The sequence below is a fragment of the Leuciscus leuciscus genome (genome assembly GCF_965113295.1).
Source record: "Leuciscus leuciscus genome assembly, chromosome: 1".
Taxonomy (NCBI): Eukaryota; Metazoa; Chordata; class Actinopteri; order Cypriniformes; family Leuciscidae; genus Leuciscus; species Leuciscus leuciscus.
Window position 1 is genome coordinate 57845678 of NC_138725.1, and position 18635 is coordinate 57864312.

Sequence of the window (18635 nt, forward strand, 5' to 3'; positions counted from 1 at the left end):
CAATAGAATCAAATGGGTCGCACATTTTATGTTGTGATAGGTGCTTGGTTATTGGTGGGTTACCTCCCCCACACCCCCCCACAAACTACACCCCTGCCCTGAATGGTTCAAATGACTAATACAAATCTGTCCCTTATAGTGAACTTTATGCATAAAAGGTTTAATTACTCCAAACAGGATCTCACCTTGCAGGCTCCTGGTAGAAGATGAAGTTTGACATACGGATCTGCCAGGCCATTAAAATCCATGGGTTTCAGACCCTAAACAAAAAAACAAGCCGTTTTAATGGACAGGAATGCTACATAAAAATTATATATAGAAACAAAGGAGTCCTGTTGAAGTAGAATAAACTGCTAAAGGGTAAATCACCTGCAGGTTTTTGCAGTGTGAGTCACAGATAGGTGTGAGTGTGTAGTGAACTGCAGAGGTGTGAGATGGACGTTACCTTGGCTCTGATGATGGTACAGTGGAGTGAACTGGTTGCTCTCTCATACCTCAGTTCAAACTCTAACGTCCCCAGTGCAGCTACACAATCATAGGAATGATAGTATAAATGTTAATAACATCACTATTATCTGCCATAATCATTATGGTACCTGCCATAATACCTGACAGGAAGCAGATTAAACGATCCATTATGAAACACAATTAGGAGGCGTGCATATCTGACAGATGGTAAGATGGATAGCAACAATGCAAATTGGAATATTAAGCCAGTACTAACCTATGCATATTGCCAATGCAAAGTAAAGCTTAATATTGCAGAATTATTAAGATAATAATTCCTATATAATGTTTACCAGGCAAACCAACAAAAATTTAAATAAGGTAATATGATCAACATAATACTTTGCTATGTACAATATAGCTATTTATTTCTGTAGGGAATATAGCAGGTAGGATGCCCCTTCGTGGATTTGCATTACCATATGGATAATAGCCTATATTAATTAAAACAATAAATTATATTTGATAACATATATCTGACGATATATAACTTTGTTTGGTTGCTTGCTTGTTTTGTTTTTTTAGTAAATGGAAGATTTATTTTCTCTGTTTTTTTAAATATTTTTGTCATTCATTTTTAGACATAGCTAGGATATTTATTCAAATATAGGCCACACCACATAAACTATAACAGATTAAGTAAAATTATAATTTAACGTTATAATATAGTAGAGGCCCTATACATTTAACAATGTGTGATTTTACGAATTGTTTTTCTCTTAAGTTTTTTTTTGTTTTGTTTAGTTTTTTTGACAGCTATGACATTACTTGCCTGAGGTCAGGTGGCATTGTTTTGGTGTCTTTTCCAACGGTTGAAACACTACTTGTGCGATTACTTGAGAAAAGATACATTACAGTAAGTTTTACTGAATCTTTTCAACAAACCTTCTGATAATTATTCATATTTATATCGTGCTATACTATAGCTAACTAGGCCACTAGTTGTAAAGAGGAAGAGATTATCCGACCGTTCGCCGTTTGAACAGTAGCATCTATATAGGTCTGTCACGTGACATTAAAGAGCGAAAAAAGTAAGACATTTGTTGTTTGGATTGTGTGGTGAAACAAAGATAATTAAAACCTGAGACTTTGTTAGAAAAAATAACAACTACAAAATAGTAAAAAATAAATAAATCGTATAATCGCTTTGCTCAATCATGCTATATCCGACTTCACGAGTTCACAATCACAAGGGTTATGCGTGCTGTCCGGAGGGAGGATTCCGGGCTCGGAGTTTTGGCCCGAACCCAGAGTATTCCCCCCGGTTGTGATAAGAATAATTAGTACTAACGTTAGAAGTGAGGAGATGATGCGGTGGAGGGATGCTGATAAACTGTCAACGAACAGACAGAGGTAAGTCTGCTGTATACTAAACCTCTTATCGTTAATAAACCTCATTTAAAATTACAGCTATGCCCATCTTTGTTTTCCTGGAACACACACACACACACACACACACACACACACACACACACACACACACACACACACACACACACGTGCTTATATAGCCCAATAGGCTATAATTAATCAAATCAACAGTATTTTATAAGAGCCGAAAATATGTGGATATTTGGAACTACTCAGAGTTTAAGGGGTCATGGATGGGGTTTGAAGAACATTCTTATCAACCTATAATTTACAAACTATGGATGTTGTCCTAGGACTTATAAAACACACCCTTATTTGTCACAGTCACCTCTGAGACGCATAGTTTCTCAAAACTCCCATGATGCATGCACTCACATGTGACCAGTGACCACGCAGATTGGTTATGTGCTAAGAGGCCACTGACTGTACAACTTATGTAACATTATTATACTTCCATGATACCTTACAGTTACGGTTGTGTGTTGATGTGTGACTAAATAGTATCCCTTGGATATGTGTGTGTTTTTTCTGCAGGTATTTAAGCATACAATGTCAAAACTTACTACTGTCATCGCTGTCTGAACTGCAGATGTCCACAGATGTCTCAATGCTGCTTGCTGCTGAGAGAGACCCACCCCCTCCCCTCGCCCCTGCCTGGAGAGGGGACAAGAGACTTCCCCTCGTTCCTCCAGAGGTCCCAACCCCTGGGCTAAGAGCCAGTGGAGAAGCAGGGTTAGGAGAGATGGGGTCAGCAGTCGGGGAGAGTCGGGGGAAATAGGCAGAGATCTGTCTAATTGGTCGTATGGGGCCAGGACAGACGTCTATGGCCATGTGTTCCTGGATGGAGATGGTAAGCTTTTTTCCCTTACGCACCGTCATAGAGCTAAACCAGAGAGAAAGACAGTTATTTTGACACTTATTCACTTAGATGTGCTTCATCCAAAGCGACTTAAAATACACAGACGGTTCCACCAGAGTCACCGGCGGTTACAAGGATAGTTCAAGTGAAAATTCATGCGTCATTTACTCACCTTCATGTTGTTTCAAACGTGTATGACTTTCATTCTTCTGCAGAACACTGTTTTTTGTTCTTACAATTGGACTTTCGCTGAATTTATATTTTTCAGAATATCTTCTGTTGCGTATCACAGAAGAAAGAAAGTCATACAGGTTTGGAATGACTGAGGGTGAGTAAATGATGCATGAATTATAATTTTTGCGTGAACTATCCTCGCTTCGTTCACACAGCAAGCCTAAGTGCTTGATTCTGATTTGCTGCTCAGATTACACATTTGTTTATAAGGTGATGGGCCACAGAAGCTAGTGAATTTGTGTGCAGGCGACAAGGAGGATGAAGACCAGGAGTTTTGCTTGTATAGAGCTGTCACCATAATACTTATGAGTTCTAACACCTCGCTGTCCATGTGCTGACTAACTTCGCCGCTATCTTCCACCAAAGAACTACCGGTTTGTAAAATCTTTGCAGTGACTCTCGTCAACACAGAATTGTGATGAATGTCGAGTGTCGAATTCTGATATAACTGTTCAGACTGAGGTTGCATTGCAAAAGACTGGATCTGTATCTGGTTTAGTACCACATATGGAAGTGGCACAAATCTGAATAAAAAATATCAGATTCCATGTGCTGTTCACACTGTCATGAAAATAAAAATAAAACACTTTTGCCTGCAGTCTGAACTGAACTAAGTGCCTGTAAGAAAAAATTATGTGGATGTCGAAGATCTAAAAAATGAAGTTTATTACAGCATAGCAGTGGCAAGGTACACAAAGCACCTTGGGTTCACCGGCGTCAGAATGAACCCAGAAAATCCAAATCTTAAACCTTTTATCCTGTTAGTTTACCACTCTTAATGTAAATGAAGTTGCTCTTGTTGCAACAGTTGTGGTCTGTAAGTTAATGAAGTTGAGACACCCCATTGTCTGAGAAGGTTCTCTGTGTCCCACACCCAGTCCCATTCTACAATTGATGATGACCATTTGCTCAGGATGTGATCAACCCAAATGGTGAAGAAACAATATAACTTCACTTCCTTCATCTCTATGATAATTACGCCATTTTGGGGATGAGCTTATTCTAAAATATATTTTGGAGTGGAATCTGGGTCGAGGGCATGTGGTAATAGGCTTGGGGATAGAAATGTGAACTTGTGAGCAAAAATCCATAACCATCAAACTTCCCACTATTTCAAAAGCAGATTCAAAGCAGTTTCATGAGGACAGATGTTCATGTAGTCCACCCCAGCATGGCAGAAATTCACTACTCAGATCTTGAGGGCACTTGGTTTCACAGAAATGCATTTAGTCTTAGAATCTCCTTTGAATTTTGAGGCCATTGAATTTGAACAAAAGAGCTGTTTCTTGTTCTTGAAAGGAGTTGTAGACATTTTACTGGATCTAGAGACCCGTGTTCGAGACCAAAACCAAAAGTTGCGCTCTACTTTAAATGCTTAAACGTTGAACAGACACAAATATACATGAGAGTTATAACTTAGTTGCTGAGTGGAGCTGCAAACTACAGCACAAGAGCAATAGGCTAGAGGCTGTGAGTATGAGTAGGTACAAAGCGAAGTGAGGAAAGAGTGGCTGGAGGTTCAGAGTTGGACGAGAGTGGGCGTTTGCATGCTGCGGCTTAAGAAGTTTGTGCTGAGCTCTAGCTTTAAGAACTCTCCATCTAAGCCCTGCTCTGTTTATTTAGAAGTCGTGAGCAAAAATCTATGCTTGAAGCCAAAAGCAGTGCTTGGCCGATTTCCTCTTCCCTGCAGCCTTACTCAGTTTTATTCGATGTTAATTGAAACAACTGGTAAGCCTTTGTGTCTTCCTTTCTAAATTAAAGACCTCCTTCCAGAGACCTCTTAACAACCTTGTTTGTTGTTGTTTGTTTTGACAGACTGTCAGATACGCATTTGATCTGTAATACCTCCAGAGACTGAGATGAATTGACCTGGCTTGTCAAAACTGTTTCTGAGCTGCCAGACCTGCGTGCCACAGCACACTTTCAATTTCAACCTGCTCTTCTAACCCTCAACGTGAGCCGAGCTGGAAAACAGGGCAGCAGTTAAGGTTTGTCAGCTTCACTAAGCGCTTTCCTTAAAGCAGCACTGGGAACCGCAAATGAGCCAGTTTCAGACCCCAAAATATTAGTTTATAAGAGTTACTGTGCTAGAATGAGGAGAGGATGGGAAATGGGTTAAGAGAAAGTGAGTGTGTAATTTGATAAGAAGTGAGAATGCACTTTTGACTTTATTCGTGGTTCTAGCCACAACGTCTTGTTTCTATGGGTACACTTGATATGCAGAAGCTCCCCTGAGCGTTTGCAGCTAATCCCAGCTGAAATAATTGAGAATTTCAATCAGGAAGATAATTTTAAAGAGCACATGTACTTTGGTGGTACTATGGAACAGTCAGCATCATTGTTAAGTTAGGACAACCTTGAAATACAAAAGGAGCTATATATTATTATGTATAACACTTTTTTTTTTTTGCACTTTATTTTACTGTACGTGCACTTACGTGTAATTACAGTGTACTTATCTAAGAAAGTGGGTAAAGGTTAGGTTCAGGGCATAGTTATTACCAGTTATTTTAATTACTATTATAAGTACATACTATGTACATGGGGAACAGGACTGTAAAATAAAGTGCTACCTTTTTTATGATAAAATATGGAAATATTAATCATTTTAACATTCATATTTTAACTATAATATTTTTGTTTTATCATTTATTTATTATACACTACTGTTCAAAAGTTGTATTCAGCAAGGATGCAGAAGGATCAAAAGTTATAGTTAAAACATTTATAATATATAATAGATTTCTATTTCAAATAAATGCTGTTCTTTTCAACTTTGTATATGTAAAATAATCCTGAAAAAATGTATCATGGTTTCCATAAAAATATTAAGCAGCACAACTGCTTAATAATGATGCTTAAAATTCAGCTTTGCCATCACACAAATAAATGACATTTTAAATATATATATTATATATATATATATATATATATAAAAAATAAAACTGTTATTTTAAATTGTAATAATATTTCACAATGTTTTTGTTTTTACTGTATTTTTGATCAAATAAATGCAGCCTTGGTGAGCAGAAGAGACTTCTTTCAAAAACATTAGAACATCTTGCCAAGGGAGACACTTGTAGCCGTAGTTTCAAAAGAAGGAAGAATTCAGGAATAGGACACATACTCATACATATAGTAGCTGACCTTTAAGGTAATTTTGAGGCATTTTGGCCAAAAGCACATCATTACATGCCATTGCAGCGATTTCTACTTGTCAATCCATCAGGGCGTCCACTGTTTTGACAGGCACCATGGCTGTCTCCACGGTGGTGGCAGGTAACTTGTCATAATGGCATTGGTGAAGCACCGCTAATGAGATCATGACACATGGACGCTAACAAGATTAGCGATTAGCACAGTACCTCACGCTTAGTAGAATTTTATTTCTCAGGCTTCAAATCAAATCTCTTCCCACCACCTGCTGTACATAATAATACGTGTCTGTGATGTTTATGAAACCTGTTTATTTCATTATTTATTTAAACATTTTCAATGATTTGCAATTCACTGGCGTGGACCGGAATCTAAGGATTATTTTTCAACCCTCAGACTGAGGGAAATGTCAATTTGTATCTAAAGTCATTATATGACGAAATGAGATTTTGGAAATGATACTTGCACACTAGAACAAATCTGAATAATAATATAATTTTTTATCAACTAAATGTGATTGTATCGTATATATTTTTTCATCTTCTGAGATGATTTCTTCAGAGGTAACTGTGGGCTCATTTCTATTCAAAAGTGATTTTATGTGTTTCAGAAACTTCCAAGCCAGCGGCGGATTCGAATGTAATCTAATTTGCATCGATTTGATGTGTGCTTCTACTGGTGGGCAACTGTAGACCTCATTCATAGTGCAATCTTTTAGGAAATCTATTCTTTAACAACCCAAATGGCTAGTGCAATGCTAGTTAAGTCAATCTAGAACTAAGTAAGCTGTCATGTTGGCACTGTTGTCATCAATAAAAAAAGAAAAACAAACTTGTAGTAACTTGCACGCTCTGCAGTGCGTCGTGGCAGTGTGCACACTAAGAAATAAATCCGTAAAATAGCAGAAAAAGTACTGGCAGCTCATTACCAGGAAATTATCCTTTTTATTTTACATACATTTACGTTAACTAAATGTTAACAAAACTAGGGGTGTAACGATACTCTCATGTCACGTTTTGAGACATATCACGATACTGAACTCACAATACGATATAATTGCGACATATGATAATAATAATTAATTACATTTATATAGCACTTTTCTCAGCACTCAAAGCGCTTTACATAGAAGGGGGGAATCTCCTCAACCACCACCAATGTGCAGCATCCACTTGGATGATGCGACGGCAGCCATATTGCGCCAGAACGCCCACCACACACCAGCTTACTGGTGGAGAGGAGACAGTGATGAAGCCAATCAGTATATGAGGATGATTAGGAGGCCATGATAGACAGAGGCCACTGGGCAAATTTGGCCAGGATGCCAGGGTTACACCCCTACTCTTTCGAAAGACAGATGGGGATTTTGAATGACCACAGAGAGTCAGGACCTCGGTTTAACGTCTCATCCGAAGGACGGTGCTCTTTGACAGTATTGTGCCCCCATCACTATACTGGGGCGTTAGGACCCACATAGACCACAGGGTGAGCACCCCCTGCTGGCTTCACTAACACCTCTTTCAGGACCACTGATCTTGTGCGATATATATGATAAAAGGTTAACAAAAAATTAACTGTTGATTAAAATGCTAAATTTGATATTACATTGTGGGTGTAAATGATTGGCTTGGACTTGGTGCTGGAAACCCAATGCACAGGACAATAGTGACACCAGAATAAAAATATTCATTATTCTGAAGCGGAAAATACAGAATTAGTTTTAGACAAATATACTTGCACTCTGTCACTGACTAGATATATTTAAAATGATGTAGGACACTTTTTAATGGTAACATAAGATATTTGGCCTTTTCAGGACCCACAATATTCCCCCATTGCATTATTATACATTATATTCAACATATATTTTAGTTTCATGTAGTACTGACACTAAAACTCTGAAAACTTGATTTGTTCCTCACACAGTAACTTTTATTTTGGGTGAATTATACACAAGACATATTGTCACTATCCACGATACATATTGTTGCATTTTTGTATTGCGATATATTGTGACACGATATATTGTTACACCCCTATCTAAAACACAACGTAATGCAGTGTAAATGTCAAAAGAAAATTCCTTCAGATCAATAGAGTACATTTGTGCCCTGTTTTTACAGATTTTTTTTTTAGATTGCAGATTTTCTCGCCTATTGCTTTGCAAAGTGAACTGTGCGCATTGCGCAATAACCCGCTAACTCTGTGAGAGCAGTCACAAAATGAATGAATGTCAGTGCTTGAGATTGGATCACAGCAAGACATGAAGAGGCTGTTGAGAAGACGCCTCTGACTGGGGGGTGGGATGTGAGAGTGAGAGGAAGTAATGAAGAGAGATATTCCAGTACTGTATATTACTGACATGTTTGGCAGTGGGTTGTCACAGTACATAATGACACTGTTGGCATTTGAAGCCAAACACAATGGCTAGATGTGATTTGGACTGCTGTCAACATACTCTCTAGCTGATCAAATTAACAAGCTGACTAAGCAGCACAATACTTTAATTGTGTAACTGACACATGTATCTGGTTATGCAGACCCTTTTTTTTTTACTTTTCACATCTCTGTCAGTTGTCTCATTCAGTGTTTAAAATTCTTGTTCAGTTCTCCGCTGCTTCTGCCTGAGGTCTAAATCTGCTCATGCTGACATCTACATCTGTCTATCTATCTATCTATCTATCTATCTATCTATCTATCTATCTATCTATCTATCTATCTATCTATCTATCTATCTATCTATCTATCTATCTATCTATCTATCTATCTATCTATCTATCTATCTATCTATCTATCTATCTATCTGTATTTCTGTATTTCTGTCTATCTGTCTCTCTAAACTCTTTCATGTGTCTCATCAGTGGTATCATGTTCTCTTTTATTCACACAAGATCAGTGGTCCTGATGAGAAGCACATCACCGTTTCACAGTCAGTCACTGTGTCACTCAGACACTGATGGATTACCAGAGTGAGATAGAGAGAAGTCTGCATCGCACGCTTTCCAAAAGAGATTAAAAAAAACTAAAAAAACATCGCATGCACAGTATCTCATATCACAGTATCCCCATGTATCAGATTTTTCACATATATTCTCTCCATCTAAAGTTAAGATTATGCAAAAACAAAACGGCAAATGAGAGTTGAGGGGTGGAGGGGAGGGGAGAGAGAAACAGGAAGAGAGTGAAAAGGTTAACGTGCATGCATACATGAGTACATTAATACTTAACGCAGAATGAGTGCAGGTTGTGGGGGCGCACGGACAAGGACAGAAAGAGAGGTTAAGGGGACCGGCGGTAAATAGAAAGAGTGGACTTTATGATCATTCCATTTCCAGAAATATAAACAGAATAACACTGCAAGAAAGGGTTAACAATGAATTGACTAATTACCAGAAAGACAGAAAGCGAGGGAGGGGTTTGCAAAGAGAGGGGCAAACAAATAAATGAATAAATAAGAAAATGCTGGGAGATTCAATTACATAACAGATGCTAGGAAGTTCCAGGCAAAGATAAATAAGAAGGATTTTCTCTTACCTTTGATTGTGTGAGTGTGAAAGACTCCCTCATAAACAAGTGAATTCCAAAGCACAGGGGTCTGCACTAACAGGTGGTGCACGAGAAAGAGATAGAGAAAGGGAGAGAGAGAGAGAGAAAGAAAGAAGAGGAGGGGTAGGGAGAGACAGAGAGGGAGAGAGGAGGAGGAGGAGATAGTGAGGAGTGAGTGTGTAGCATAACATCAAAGAATCTATAGGATTACACATGCAGAAATGTGAAGAAGAGGAGGAAGAAGAGGGGGAGGGAAAGAATGGAGGAGAAATTTGTTAGAATGCGCAGTAGCTGGAGAAACAGTGTGATGGATGGATATGGAAAGAGAAACTGTGTTTGGACTGAGCCACATGTGCAACAATTTTACTTGCACAGTGGCTAATTCCATTTCCTGTGGGCATGTTTTCTGCTTGTTGTTGTAGTCTCTCGCTCTCTTTCTCTCTGTCATACTGTGCAATATTATTTTAGTCTACATTAATTTGCACTGTCAACATTAATAAGCAGGGCTCTGTTATCAGTGACTGAAAGATTTAGATTCCTCTTAAAGGGATAGTTCACCTAAAAATTTAAATCTTGTCGTCATTTTCTCACTCTCATGTTATTCCAATGTCATGAAAAACAGTACAGGACCCCACTGACACTGAAATATCTTCTTTTGTGTTCCACAGAAGTAGGATTGTGGTACAGGTTTTGAATGACATGAAAGTAAAAAAGTAAATGATGACTTCATTTTCAGGTGAACTATCCCTTTAAGAGGAATCTTAATCCTTCATATAGTCACTGATAAAGAAGCCCTGCTTATTAATGTTACAGTGCAAATTAATTAATGTAGACTAAAATAATAATTGTAAACACATCACACAGTATGACGTAGAGAGAAAAAGAGTGAGAACTATTTCTTTATCCCTGTTTGTAAGTATTGCACATACTGTTTTTAATGCAGTATAAATGATCTGCATGTATCTATGCATGCTTGTTTATACATATTATGTTTCTGTTGCTGGCCTTGCAGTGTGTTGCAGTGGTGTAAGGGTTCTCACTATGTGCCAAAGGAAGCATCTGTCTCTCTCCCTCCATATAATTTGCTCTAATGATGCCTAATGATACATGCGTGAGAACACACACTCCTACACACACACACACTTGCACAATACAATATCAGAACACTTTGTAAAATCAGAACCCAGTCTTCCACAAAGATTTTTTTTTGACGAGGACTCACTGATCTTATTCCACCTCAACTCTCTTTCTAACTCTCTCGTTCAAGACAGGGGGATTAAAGATGGTCCGTAGCATGAGCAGTCGCTCGTTTCTTTGTTTTTTCTCATTAAAAATCTCCCCTGGCTTCATCCCTTTCTTTTTTCTATGCATTTCACCCTTACTCTTCCCACTCACTCCCACTCCTGTATCCCCCCCCCCCCCCCCCCCACCCCCCCCCCCCCCCCCCCCCCCCCCCTCTTTCACTGGTGTGTGGCATTTTATATTGTCTGCTTATGAAATCACTCGCGTTGTGCCCCTCTCTTAATGCAACTCTTTTTAGGACGCTATCGCGCTGATCAGAGGCTCTGTGGTCCAGATGTAATGAAAGCAGAGCTAAGCGCCTGACAGATAGCAGAGATAGCACACAGCGGAAAAAAAAGCCTCCTGTTACCGCGCAGGCCCGCCGTCCCAATTAACCAGCGTCATGCTATCAGCCCCGCAGCCTCAGTACGTGATCTTTTTTGTCTGAGATCATGCTGTTATTAACATACTCGGATCAATGTCTTATTGAACCGCTCTAATTAGGTTCTATTCATTTAATGTAAGGCGTAGAGGTCAAGTGGCACTCGATCAGAAAAGGCCTTATTGTGGAGGTCTGGAGTTGCTATTAAGAAGAAACGAAACAAGTTAGAAGTTCAAAAGCCGGCAACATTGGCAGCATGGGACTGGTTTTGTTGTGATGGTCATGATTCAGATTTCATAACTTGCAGAATGCGGATATTACATGATCGCTATCGCAGGATTGACGACCTTATCTTTCAGTGTCAACATTGAAACGCTGCACAAAACATTAAACAATATGTTGTTGCTTCTTTAAGAGCTTTTGTGATATGATTGAATTTTGCTGATGCCTCTCATTTTGGATTTAAATTAGGGATTTGGCTTATATTTCTGTTAACACTGAACTAAATACGCCTAGTCTTCAGGGCATAATTCCTGACACCAATCCATTGATTTTTGTCTTGCTTTTATTGGATTTTTCTGAATATTCAGACGATCTGGGCTTCAGAAATGCCAAATGTTTGTGTGAGGGACAATTTTCAAAAAATATTTTAGAAATGTAACAATGGAAACTTTTCATGTACAGCTGATTTCAGTGCCTTCTGTAAGGGACTTTGGGTATTAATGTACATTTTTACCTTTGGGATGACATTACAAGTAAAGTTAGTTTGTGTTCCAAGTTGCTAAAAAACACACACATTAAAACAGGAATTAGCGGTAATAATTAATGAAAGGCTGAAGATACCTATTTAAATTTTTTACTGGGTCCCAGGAGGTCACTAACCTCTAACTAGTTTGACTGCTTTATATTATGCATAATGTATGGCATTGTAGATATTGTTTTTATGTAGTAGAGACCAGGAATAAGCTAACAGGAGCACCCAGCCCCTGAGGCTGTGAGACAAATTTAAGGTACACCTGGTTTATAATGATACTTATAATAATTGCAAATAATCATGTTAATAGATGTTAAATGACATATCTAGTATTATCTGAATCAGCAAGTTTAATTTTATATATAACAAATCATTTAAACAAGAAATATCATTGCTGAGAAGATGGGGAGGGAGGGGGAGCACTCTTTGTACTTGACATTAATCTGCACAAATCAGGGATAATTTAGTTATTTACTTTTAGTTCACTTTAAGCAGACAATATTGGAATATTATATCAACATTTGAGACATGTATAGCACAAAAAAACCACACAGTCAGGCTAAACAAAATGTTAACGTATTCTCTGTTCTCCCTTACTCTTGGAAACTCGTGTTTCAGTTAGAGGAGACAAATTGAAAGGAAATACATTTACTGCACAAAGAATTTCTGTGATAATTTAGCTCCTCATCTTTTCAAATTCAAATGAGTTTTCTGTATGAGCTCTCAAGTGCAACTGATTCCAAAACACATTTTTCTACAGACAAACGTGCCTTCAAAACAAATCAGGAGATTCTCATACACTTGACACATATGGATTGATTTTCTTAACGTTTTTGTTTACTTTTGAATGTGTAAGTGACTCAATGAAAATAAAAGAGGAGTGTATGAATGTAAGCTTTCAGTGTTGTACAAGTGAAAATAAAGAAAGATCAGAAGAGAGCTATAGAGGAAAGCTGCTGTTTCTTTTGAGTGACAGTGACACTGACACTAACGGACATCAAAGTGATGATGTCATATCCCCTAAATTCGACCTGGCTGTCACCATGGTAATGAGTTGCTGCACAAGACTACCAATTGTTATTGAAGTGCACTAGAATACATGCCATTCGCTTCACTTTCTCACGTTTCTCTTTTAGTCAAACAAAACTCAAATTGAGATTTAATTGAACTCTGGGCATCTGAATTCCTGTCTTGTCAGAGAGCAGAGGAGAGGAAAGCACCTTCAAATGGTATTGATGGGTGGGAAGAAGGAGAAGCCTGAAGGGTCTAAGAGCAGTGCACATTAATGTGTATGAAATTAAAACTGGATTGTTATCCTCTCAATTAATTAAAGGCCATTAGAGACTAATTGGGCAGAGTCTCATTATTCAGCCTATACTCTTGAGCAGAAAGAAAACAAGTTACAGGCGACGATTAAGATAGAAATTGATGGATAATTGGTTTGGTACAAATAACATGTAAGAAAGAGCACCAGGAGGAAAGAAGTAAGGTATGGGAAGACCAGAGCCAGAAGGTGAGCAGAAAACAGCAAGCAGATTGGAATGACTAAGTGGCATTAAAGCATAAAATAAACACATATTACTTGTGCATGTTTTGTTTTTTTTCAATATAAGTGTTTGCTGTGAATATATAAGCATGAACTACAATACTTTAACAGCATGTAGTTCAGTATGCATGCAAAGTGTATTGAAGTGCGGTAAAAGTATTATAAAATGTATTAACTTTTTTATTTATTTCGTTTTATTTAAACACACACACACACACACACATTTATATATATAATTAAGAAGTTACCATCAACTAGATGTTGCAGAAAATAGTTGAGTATTACTGAGTATTGTTGAGAAATTTTGTGCCTATTTTTCTGCTGGAGGTCCTGGACATCTCGTTCAGATACATGGCATCATGGATTCTACTGAAGGGGGCACTTCAATAGAATTTTGAAGTACTTATTGCCACTTCAATGTATATCTAATGAGTGACTATAATCAAGGTATTAATCAATAATCAATATTTATCCTTCTACATATTAATTGATTTTAATGACTGCTTCAAGCTTCTGACATTTTACTTAATCGTAGAATTACCTGTTTGTTTACTGGAATGTGCTCTCTCCATGTTTTTCAGAGAGGCACCAAACATGTGTAAAAAACATTTATTTAATCCTCTAGCTGACCAAAACATCCGAGGTCATTGGGGTCTCTTCAGCCTGTCACTTACATGACCAAAGCTGTGTCCGAAACCGCTCACTCGTTCACTCGTTCACTCATTCACTAATCCCTATATTGTGTTTGGTATTTGAGTGCACTATATCTGCAAGGAGTAAACGAAATGAAGTGAGTGAATTTGGACGCTGATGTTTACACTGTGCATCGGAGATTTGCAGCTGTCGCAGAAAAGGCTTCGTCACACAAAAGGCAGGCCCCCCCCCTGGATTTTTGTGAATTTTCTAATAAAAGATTGAAAGGATTAACAATGCATTTTTATTTCCACAGGCTTCTTTGTTCATATTTACCAAGGGTGCCAATAATTCTGACCAGGACTGTATATATAGGGTGTGTATATATATAATTGCAAAGATATTATATAATATATGATTATATATATGTGTGTAGGATGGATGGATGGATGGATGGATGGATGGATGGATGGATGGATGGATGGATGGATGGATGGATGGATGGATGGATGGATGGATGGATGGATGGATGGATGGATGGATGGATGGATGGATGGATGGATGGATGGATGGATGGATGGATGGATGGATGGATGGATGGATGGATGGATGGATGGATGGATGGATGGATGGATGGATGGATGGATGGATGGATGGATGGATGGATGGATGGATGGATAGATAGATAGATACTCTGAGGAATGGGCACACTCTTTCATATGTGAGTCCCCACACAAACAAAAAGGAAGACTAACAGAAATGACCATAAAATGAGAAATATGGTGACAGGCACATTAGCACACTGACCATGTGTGCAGATAGAGAGGGATCATATCAAAGTGTGCTATGAATATCTAAACACCTACTTGCGCATACACACACACACACACACACTCGCACGTGAGTGCTGACCCAAGTAGTCTCATGCATGAATACATACAAACACACTCACACCAGTTGACACTTGCACCGTCCCTAGCACACATTCTTACTGCAACAGCAGGGGCCCTCCAGATGTTCAAACTGAAGAGACATTCATACAAATGCACAAACGCGCACACAAACACAGACTTGCGCACCTGCATGTCTGACTTACGGAGAGTTTCTGACTCCACGCACACTCTTTGCACCCATCCGTCTTCACCCACACACACATACACACAAACACACACATGCACCATGAGAAGAGGTAGTCTATGGTCTCTGTGGTCTCTTTTGGAATTTCCAAAGGCTTGTTGCTAGGCAACAAGAGGAGCTTCTCTGCCCGTAGTGATACGATGGAGGGAAGTGGATTGAGAAATGGAGGGGGTGAACACAATACTTTAAATGTATTTTTAAAACTGCTCCACAAAGTTACTGCTATCCTGTTACTTTTGCATCTATTTTTAATACAGTTAATTTCAATTCATCCATTTGACATTTGGAAATTAAGTCTAGTGCTGAATTTATTAATAAGTAAAACTCTAGGCCTATTGAGTAATATACTTTTTGGGAAACTTTCTGATATTTGTGCTTTCACATATCAGGCCTTCATTTGCATATTGAGATTTTTCGATGAAATCTTCTTATCATGTGTTTGTTCCGGTGATTATGGGAAAGGAAGAAAAAGAGGATTGCGCTTGCCGCAGTGTGTCCGTGGGAGAATGACATAAATGGATTATCTTGTGTTAACGGTACAAGCAAAGTAAAAGGGAGAGGTGAAGAGGAAACAATTTCTGTTCCTTCAGTGTGTATGTAGCAGGATGAATATGAAGTTGTTATAATGAATATAATTTGCATCCCTCTCAAATTTAACTTGTGTATATTTTAGACAGTTTTGCATGTTATCTTAGTAATTATTATTATTTAAGTGCAGCTACTTCAAAGGTCTCATTTTGCCGTGAGACACAAGATATTCCAACATTTTGAGTTTGTTGCATAATAATTGTGCATTTTTCTTCATTCTGTTGTACAGTGTTCTTTTTTTTTCTTTTTTTTTACCAGGTTGTTTTATATCCTTCCCCAGCACATTAGCCTAAACCTCCTTACTCTTGACCCTCATGTGCTGATAACATACAATGCACGTTTGGAAAAAGAAAAGGAGTTAAAAACTGATCAACCTAGTGAGATTCCTATGGCCTACTGCCTGATTAAGTTTTAATCTAATGCTTTGGTTCTTCTGTGTGCATATCTCTACATGTTGAATTAGCCTAATATAGATCTTTCAACATTTATGGACTCCATTTAAAAGTCTGCACAACTCACCCTAGGCAAAAAAAAAGAAAATCTATTTAATATTCCTTTGGTTCCTCTTCAGTTCATGTTTATTAAAAAGATTTGCTTAAGAAATTGCCAGTGATTTAATGTTAAACAGCCACAACTGTTCATCCTGTGAGCATGAGTTTATTTAACTGTTCTTTTCAGTGTTACCATAATTTTACTTAATTTACTTTACATAAATTATGAAGATTTATGAAATATGTTATGAAGTAGCCTATAGCACATGCAAAAAGCTCACAATCTCTGCATAAGGAGTTGTGGTTGTGGATGTAGTGGTTGCATTTGATTATTCCACTTCTCGCTTCTGTTGAAAAGGCTTTCTTTGAACTGCTACCTATATTGCAGATGCGTTTCAAAACGCTCTTAAATGAGATACATGGCGCTTCTAGATAATCCTCCGTGCCAAATTCATTTCCACATCTCATTTTCAGCTCTACATCTCTTTACTGCTTCACTACTGCCCTCTATCTGTCTCGAGCTGAGCTATTGCTCTTTGAGGATTTTATGTTGCCGTGAGTGACAGATCGTTTTCACCTACATGTGGCAAGACACATGACAGCATTTAGTGTTATGCTGGGTCAGTTTGAGCACTTCATATGCACTTTATAGTAAATTCTTAAATAGAAGGTATGGCAGAATATATTAGTAAAAATTTGGGGTTGCATCTATTTTATTGTTCACCAATCATGCGAAACTGGCTGAATTTGTTTAAAGATAGGCAATTTTGGAGAGGCTAGCAATAGCAAGCTAGCTTTGAAAGCATATAGGGCTGCATCCAAAAACTTAAAAATGCTGCCTTCAGAGGATGCATTTCAAGACAGGAAGGCATCAAGGCATGTCCGAATGCAATGTTAGCTTCCCTTCCTGTCTCCTGAGATACCTCCATCTCAAAGATTTTTAAAGGCAGCATAGATGGATCCTTCACTGCTTTTGATAACCCACAATCCTGCGTTCCATTTGGTGACAGTTGAGCTAGAAAAAGAAAGATGGCATCTGAAAGTTGCAGTTGCTGGTCAGTTTTTGTGTAAATGTAAAACATTTTGACCAATGTTTTCCACTTTCTAGTGAGAAATTTCTACTGCAGTAATAAAATATTTGTTTAGTTTTCACCAAAGCTTTCTCTATTTTGCTGTAGATCATTAAACAGTTACGCTGCCTCAGAAGTCTGTCCAAAATCAGTTTCAAAACGCCTCTTTCAAAACACATGAACACGTACAGCCAGAGCAGAGTCTGCAAAGCGTCACGAGAGATGGTGTTAAATTACCTCATATCTCAAAGCACAAAACATTACAATAATAATAAACATAAACAACTTACAGAGCTCTGACTTGTACAACCTGACTGCTGCAGTTTATTTCTTTAACCTTTATTTAACCAGGAGAGAACCTCACTGAGATTAAAATCTCTTTTACAGGAGTGTACTGGCCAAGATAGGCGGCCCAGTTATTCAAATACACATATAACAATAAAACAATACAACACACAATAAGGTATCATTAAAAGTACAAGAAGCATTTGCAAATCACTATTTTTTTTTCCAGTGCATGCATAAGTGTTCTAAAATTGCTGAAAGACAGCAAATGATTTAGCCTCAATTTCATTTGGAGAGAGTTCCATTCTGATGGTGCAGCAAACAGTAGTTAAAAGCTGTTTCACCTAAATTAGTTCTTCTAGCTGGAGGTACATGATTGTAATAAGACTGTGAATGCAATGAATAGTTACCAACTGATTTTTGTTGAATCATACAACAAAGATAAGGTGGTAAAAACAAAACAAAATTGCTTTGTATATCAGTAAGTACCAATGCATTTTCCTTTGAACAGCAAGAGAAGACCAAGCAACTCTATTATATAATGCACAATGATGTGCAGAAAACGTACAATTCGTAATGAATCTTAAAGGTTGTATCAGCGATTTCAGGCCCAAACCTAAATGATCACATTCATCTAATCTTTCCTAACGATCCGCCAGCTGCCCGCCCCATAAGCATGCCGTCAAAAAAACGCGTAGGCAGCCTCTGAGATCTGCACACAAAAACAGTTGGTTTCACCACCACTCAAAACCAAAATAAATAGTGTTCCGACCAATGACCAACAGGGGTGGGTGT

At 38.1% G+C, this 18635-nt stretch overlaps 2 long non-coding RNA genes across 2 annotated transcripts; one reads left to right on the forward strand and one right to left on the reverse strand.

Annotated features, from left to right (window-relative positions):
* Window positions 1-99: 99 nt before the first annotated feature.
* On the reverse strand, window positions 100-10048 carry LOC309475157. The gene is made up of 4 exons (XR_014197533.1): window positions 9662-10048; window positions 2442-2761; window positions 446-525; window positions 100-260 (listed from the first exon to the last, which is right to left on the reverse strand). It is a non-coding gene; the product is annotated as an uncharacterized lncRNA (long non-coding RNA).
* Window positions 2605-8167, forward strand: LOC309475159. Its single transcript, XR_014197534.1, has 3 exons — window positions 2605-2728; window positions 4787-4959; window positions 6738-8167. It is a non-coding gene; the product is annotated as an uncharacterized lncRNA (long non-coding RNA).
* Window positions 10049-18635: the final 8587 nt, after the last annotated feature.